A 7,560-nucleotide genomic window follows, 5' to 3' on the forward strand; every position below is an offset into this window, starting at 1 on the left:
GTCGGGGTCATTCAATGCACTGGAGTGAGATCTACCATTTGATCTTGAAAATCTCTCTTAATGTCCAGGGAAGGGAAACCAGGCAGGTTATCCCTTTAAAGGGCTCGTGCCTTGTCCTCTGAAAGAGCTCTTGCCCAGATGTCAGACACTAGTCGCAACAGTCACAGCCCACCACCTGTCTCCGAGTTCCAATGCGTCTTGATCACCACGCCGATGAACAAGTATGCCTTGCACCATGATGCGCTGTAGGCTTCGAGCTGGGACCTCGTGGCGCAACGGAAGTGCGTCTGACTCCAGATCAGGAGGTTCAAATCACGTCGCGGTCATTCAATGTGCTCTTTTTCACACAGACCCATGATTTTCTGCGCAGTCTAATAAGGATGCTGTTATATGGACTCCAATCTCTATGATGACCACCCATGTCTTTGTCAACTTCATGCTAAAAGGTAACAAAGCTTAGGTAGCAACACTCTCACCTAGTAACCATTAGTAACTTGACAACCTGCTGAATGTTTACCCTTAGTTTGCCCATTTTGCTTGCTGAACAAAACATGCTGGAAAGAGGCACCTTAGATGGTTTCACTGGACCTCTCAGAGGATCTGGAGGGTACTACAACACCCAAACAGGGACTGTTTGACTGTGTGAACCCTGGACCCTCAGATTAAAAGTCTGATGCTCTACCGACTGAGCTACCTGGGCTCGAGGAGAGAGAGAGAGCGCACTTTACCCTCGAGCTTGTAGGTCAGGCCTGTGGACGCTCTCGTTCAACGGTTCTCACAGACATAAATGGTGCTCAGCCCTTGGCTTGGAAAGGGCGCATCCCATCTGGTTCTCATGGCTTTCTACAAACTATTAACACAGCTCAGCACCACTATTCAAGGATACAAACCAACAGGGTTTAACCACGGCTCTGTCCTTCATACTTCTTTACCCACTGACTGCCTGCAGTCTGAGACATACAAAGAGACAAGGTTCTTGTGAAACCTGTAAAATGGTGACGTTAACCAAGAGAATGTTGAACTTTGGTCCTATCTACTATGTTGGCCAGTTTCTAAGTTGAGATCAACTTAACCCCAGTGCTTTCTGTTTAACGACCTTGTTCGTATTTTTGTTTACAACTAGCACACTTTTGACCAGCATGTCGCTTGGAAATCGTTACCAGCATAACTCTTGTTCGTAAGGCTCACTCTGGAGGCTTGTCTTGGTTCAAGGAATGCCTTCGTGTCATGGTATGAGAACAAGTAGAATAGCATCAGCATTTTTAATTAAACTTGGCTTTTCTGCACAAGGAGACCAAAATTTCTAACAAACACGTTAATTCCACACCACAGACTGACGTGTAATCTTGGCTCTGTATGCCTCGCAAAAAGCAGGTTCACGCCACCTTTGCCACTGATTGCCCATCGTCTGACACGTATAATGACACAAAGGCCTTGTACAAATGGTAAATGTGTGAAGTTACCCAGAAGAAGGCTGAACCATGGTTCTATCGCATAGGCAGTTGAGTCCCTGAGTTGCGCTTCAGGTATAAGTTGTCCACGCTTCACTCTCACGCACTGGGGTGAGATCTACCATTTGATCTTGAAAATCTCCCTTAATGTCCAGGGAAGGGAAACCAGGCAGGTCATCCCTTTAAAGGGCTCGTGCCTTGTCCTCTGAAAGAGCTCTTGCCCAGATGTCAGACACTAGTCGCAACAGTCACAGCCCACCACCTGTCTCCGAGTTCCAATGCGTCTTGATCGCCACGCCGATGAACAAGTATGCCTTGCACCATGATGCGCTGTAGGCTTCGAGCTGGGACCTCGTGGCGCAACGGAAGTGCGTCTGACTCCAGATCAGGAGGTTCAAATCACGTCGGGGTCATTCAATGTGCTCTTTTTCACACAGACCCATGATTTTCTGCGCAGTCTAATAAGGATGCTGTTATATGGACTCCAATCTCTATGATGACCACCCATGTCTTTGTCAACTTCATGCTAAAAGGTAACAAAGCTTAGGTAGCAACACTCTCACTTAGTAACCATTAGTAACTTGACAACCTGCTGAATGTTTACCCTTAGTTTGCCCATTTTGCTTGCTGAACAAAACATGCTGGAAAGAGGCACCTTAGATGGTTTCACTGGTCCTCTCAGAAGATTTGGTGGGTACTACAACACCCAAACAGGGACTTGAACCCTGGACCCTCAGATTAAAAGTCTGATGCTCTACCGACTGAGCTATCTGGGCTCGTGGAGAGAGAGTGCACTTTACCCTCGAGCTTGTAGGTCAGGCCTGTGGACGCTCTAGTTCAACGGTTCTCACAGACATAAATGGTGCTCAGCCCCTGGATCGGAAAGGGCCCATCCCATCTGGTTCTCATGGCTTTCTACAAACTATTAACACAACTCAGCACCACTATTCAAGGATACAAACCAACAGGGTTCAACCACGGCTCTGTCCTTCATACTTCTTTATCCACTGACTGCCTGCAGTCTGAGACATACAAAGAGACATGGTTCTTGTGAAACCTATAAAATGGTGACGTTAACCAAGAGAATGTTGAACTTTGGTCCTATCTATTATGTTGGCCAGTTTCTAAGTTGAGATCAACTTAACCCCAGTGCTTTCTGTTTAACGACCTTGTTCGTATTTTTGTTTACAACTAGCACACTTTTGACCAGCATGTCGCTTGGAAATCGTTACCAGCATAACTCTTATTCGTAAGGCTCACTCTGGAGGCTTGTCTTGGTTCAAGGAATGCCTTCGTGTCATGGTATGAGAACAAGTAGAATAGCATCAGCATTTTTAATTAAACTTGGCTTTTCTGCACAAGGAGACCAAAATTTCTAACAAACACGTTAATTCCACACCACAAACTGACGTGTAATCTTGGCTCTGTATGCCTCGCAAAAAGCAGGTTTACGCCACCTTTGCCACTGATTGCCCATCGTCTGATACGTATAATGACACAAAGGCCTCGTACAAATGGTAAATGTGTGAAGTTACCCAGAAGAAGGCTGAACCATGGTTCTATCGCATAGGCAGTTGAGTCCCTGAGTTGCGCTTCAGGTATAAGTTGTCCACGCTTCACTCTCACACACTGGGGTGAGATCTACCATTTGATTTTGAAAATCTCCCTTAATGTCCAGGGAAGGGAAACCTGTCAGGTTATCCCTTTAAAGGGTTCGTGCCTTGTCCTCTGAAAGAGCTCTTGCCCAGATGTCAGACACTAGTCGCAACAGTCACAGCCCACCACCTGTCTCCGAGTTCCAATGCGTCTTGAGCGCCACACCGATGAACAAGTATGCCTTGCACCATGGTGCGCTGTAGTTTTTGCGATGGGACCTCGTGGGAAAAGAAGGTCAGATCAGAAGGTTGTGTGTTCAAATCTCGTCGGGGTCATTGAATGTGCTCTTTTTCACACAGACCCATGATTTTCTGCGCAGTCTAATAAGGATGCTGTTATATGGACTCCAATCTCTATGATGACCACCCATGTCTTTGTCAACTTCATGCTAAAAGGTAACAAAGCTTAGGTAGCAACACTCTCACCTAGTAACCATTAGTAACTTGACAACCTGCTGAATGTTTCCTTAGTTTGCCCATTTTGCTTGCTGAACAAAACATGCTTGAAAGAGGCACCTTAGATGGTTTCACTGGACCTCTCAGAAGATTTGGAGGGTACTACAACACCCAAACAGGGACTTGAACCCTGGACCCTCAGATTAAAAGTCTGATGCTATATATTTATATATAAATGAAATATATATATATATATATATATATATATATATATATATATATATATATATATATATATATATATATATATATTTCATTAGAAAAAGTGCAGTACATTTTCATGGTACGGTCAGTACTGTTTATTTTTGTAATAAAGTGAACTTAATTTTTCCACTGAGTGTTATATTTTCATTCAGTAGTAATCGGTTATTAGTAGGTGCTACCCGACTTATCGGTTATCGGCATCTGTAAGATCCACTGTCGATCAGCCTTTAAAATAGATTAATGTGTATGACATGATCTTCTTTAATTAATAAAGAAATGCGCTTGTTGACAACTTGCTGTGGTATAAGGGGAATAAAACACTTCAGAATGTGCAGTTCTACATTAGGGTGATAACGGTCACTCCACTTCATTGGATTGTTGACTGTTTTCCTATAACCGTATGTTTATTCCTTACATAAATTAAACACAAAGCATGTAGGGGTTCTACATGCATGTAGTATTTGTACAATCAATAACCTATTAGAGTAATACATTGTGGTATATAAACTGAACTTTGTGTTTGATGTGTCTGCAGTGCCCAAAGCCCGTGGTGGTGGCAGTGCATGGCGGTTGTGTATAAGCAGGTCTGTTGGGACTGTTAAGTACCATCATCTCATACACTCACCACAACTCTGGGAAGTTCCATCCATATTGTTTGCTGTCACTTTTCCTGCAAAGCTTTAACCATCAGAGAGTTATCTTTTACTGGGGCTTTTAGCTGCAGGAGACTGAATTACTAAGTTTTTTTTTTTGTGGATCTGATTTCTTCTTTTCAGGAGTGGATCTAATCACAGCCTGTGATATTCGTCTGTGCACACAGGATGCCTGGTTTCAGGTGAAGGTATGAGGAACATTAACTTGCCATACATTGCTTGCTTACATGTTTACACCAAGATCTGTAAACAAGCTATTTTTGTCCATATGATCATATATAGAGATAGTAAGTGATGAGAAGATAAGAATGGGCTGATTGTTCTGACTCATACAAGCCCCTATGAAAGAGTTGACCACAAGGGGGCACACTCTGAACAATTATTTACATTTGCAGTTTGTTGAAGATTAAATAAACCACAGTGAGCATCAGATGTCTGGTTTTAATACAAAGTTTTATGATGAACTATTTTATGATATTACCATCTTGTCATTTATCAAAGAAGAGCTACAAAACCTGAAATTTGTTCATTTTTAGACAGAAAAATTCTGCAGTGTAGCTCTTCTAGTGGGCTTTCCCACTGGATGTTTAGTCCAACACAGAGCAGTTTGCATGAAAAGTTGGTAATGTGACCGTCGTAATGTGGACTGGGAAGTGCACTGCGGTACCGAACCCGAGACTACCTGTAGAAGGTGGTCCGAGTTCAGTTACAATGGAACTGTGAATGTGAATTGTCCCATGAATGTGAACATAACTTGTATCCGGGTCTGCACTTTTTCAGGAAGTAGAGTAACCTGTGCTGAAGGCCTGTTGTGGTGATGACGTGTCATGACATGTTTTGGCCCAAATCTGCAGTGACTTTGAAAAAGTGGAAGCTCCTCTGAATATTGTGGAGTTTCTTGATTTTGCGTTAATTTCTGTGATCACAAAAAGATGAAATTCTGGACTGACACATGGAAGATATGGAATGATAACAGAAGAATGTGACTTTGGGTTGTACCGTGTATTTTTTTCATGTAGCTTTATTATTTAGTATAAATGAAGGCAAGTGTGTGTTCTGTTCTTCATCTCTGCAGTCGTGTGTTCCCTGATAGTCAATGATTGCTGGAGCTCTGGAAATAGCAGGTGAGATTGCAGGCCGGAGTCGCGTCGCTGTCCAAGGAACCAAAATCAACCTCCTCTACTCCTGAGACCACAGTGTGACTGAGAGCCTAGACTACATGGTAAGAACCTGCTTAAGACATGAAAAGCATTTTTAGCCTCAAGGTAGACCCATGCACACACAGTATGGCCACAAACACAAAGTAGAGCGGTCGAAAACTGAGATTTCTCCTCTGCGTCTCCAGGCTACTTGGAACATGAACATGCTGCAGACACAGGATCTTATGAAGTCAGCGCAGGCAGCCCTGGAAAAGAAGAGTCCGAAAGACATGCCCTTCTCCAAGCTTTAAAGGAGAAGATCCAGGGCTGTTGAAGCTGCGGTGGAACTGAGACATCATCATCCACATATCTTCAGTTCTTCTTGCTAAGTATGTTTCTTTTTAGTCTTTTTATTTTTAGACTGGTCAAAAGACTGATTAGTGGAAGTGAAATGATAGATGAACTTTTAATTACTTGCTTTATTATTTGCAGGTGCCTTGTACAGTAAGACAGGGTAACTAATACTCAAAAGCTTGTTTTGTGTGTTAACATGTACAGTAGATGGACATATTTTTTCTGGTGCTGTGACTGCAGAATGTAGTGCAGTTAACACATTAAATTTCCTTGGATGCTCACTTTTAACTCGAGGAGGTCACAGTTTGCCCAGACATCTTTTTTTAAATCCGTCAATCCGTCACCCACACGTCATTCTGTGGGACGAAGAGGAGGAAGCTGGACAGATAAATTTATTTATTTATTTATCATTGCTGTGTTTCCTCAATCGAGTGCAGAAAGAAGAAAAACAACACAACTGATTTAAAATAAAAATATAGAAAACAATCTAATGTAAGGTTCTGATCCGGTTTGCTTTCAGCAGGAAGGCTGTCCTCTTTCCTGTTGCTCTTTCTCTTCTATTAGTCCATTTGTCCAGTCTGAATCGGTTTTGATTCGTTTCGAGACGATTCAGAGTCGAATAATTTTCTAGTGAGAGTCGCACACTTCCAAACGAACTAGACTGAGATGAGTATTTGATTCTCACAAGAAAGTGATTCGACTCTGAATAAACTCGAAATGAATCAGTCAAACTGATTCAGACTCTATAAAAGGACTATGAGATGTGATTAAGATATATATTCCAATGTTTTGCTTTACAATTCCATTGTGTGTGTGTGTGTGTGTGTGCGTGTGTGTGTGTGTGTGTATGTGTGTGCGTGCGCGCGCACGTGTGTTTTTCAGGAGAACGAGAAACTCGGACACAACAGTACATCCTGACCATTGGTACTGTGTACACATCAACATACACACACGTCTCCATGCTGGACATCTCAGGAGCTTTCACACAGTGCTAGGAATATCCCGGGACAGAGAAACGCACCTTCTAAGTGAGCGAGTTTAGCGTCAACCGGTGAAATTTGCTGTAGCGTGAACACTTTGCCTCTGTGAGCTTCACTCTCCGTAGGGTTCACTGTAATTAGACATAAAATGTACATAGTTTATTTTTCATGCATTTAGGATTTCATGTTTTTTTTGTTTTTTTTTTACTCTTCGAGGAAAAGAAATGATCTTTCGAGGCAGCTTCTTCATCACTACCTGCTCCGTTTGACTCAAAAATGTAACGACCGGTTTCAAAAAGTCACGATGTCTTCAGTTCATGAGATTTTACTGTTGAATTTAAACAGGAAATGTGAAATATTTTTTTCCCTTTGTTTCCTCTACTGTCTTTTTGCTGTGATCTTGAACACAGTTGTAATTTTTTAAAAAATAAAAATAAAAAAATGATAATTCTAGTTCTCTCACTTTCCTTGTCCTAATTGTCCTGTATCTGTTAAATCCGTTTCATCTCTGTTCTTTCTGTCTGTATGAACACTTGTAGAAATGACTTGTAGTCCATATTTTTAAATGATTCGTGATTTTGAATTTAAATAAAGATATTCTTTAATTCTGTATTTTGTCATTTAATTATCATTAGAAATCAGACGATCAGATTAAAGCCATGGCTTCT

At 41.9% G+C, this 7,560-nt stretch overlaps 1 long non-coding RNA gene across 1 annotated transcript; it reads left to right on the forward strand.

The window, feature by feature from the left end:
• The first annotated feature begins 3,789 nt into the window (after positions 1 to 3,789).
• Positions 3,790 to 7,502, forward strand: LOC128629696 (uncharacterized). Its single transcript, XR_008394073.1, has 3 exons — positions 3,790 to 5,641; positions 5,765 to 5,947; positions 6,795 to 7,502. It is a non-coding gene; the product is annotated as an uncharacterized LOC128629696 (long non-coding RNA).
• The last annotated feature ends 58 nt before the right edge of the window (positions 7,503 to 7,560 follow it).

The sequence above is a fragment of the Ictalurus punctatus genome, unplaced genomic scaffold, assembly GCF_001660625.3.
Source record: "Ictalurus punctatus breed USDA103 unplaced genomic scaffold, Coco_2.0 Super-Scaffold_100, whole genome shotgun sequence".
Lineage (NCBI taxonomy): Eukaryota > Metazoa > Chordata > Actinopteri > Siluriformes > Ictaluridae > Ictalurus > Ictalurus punctatus.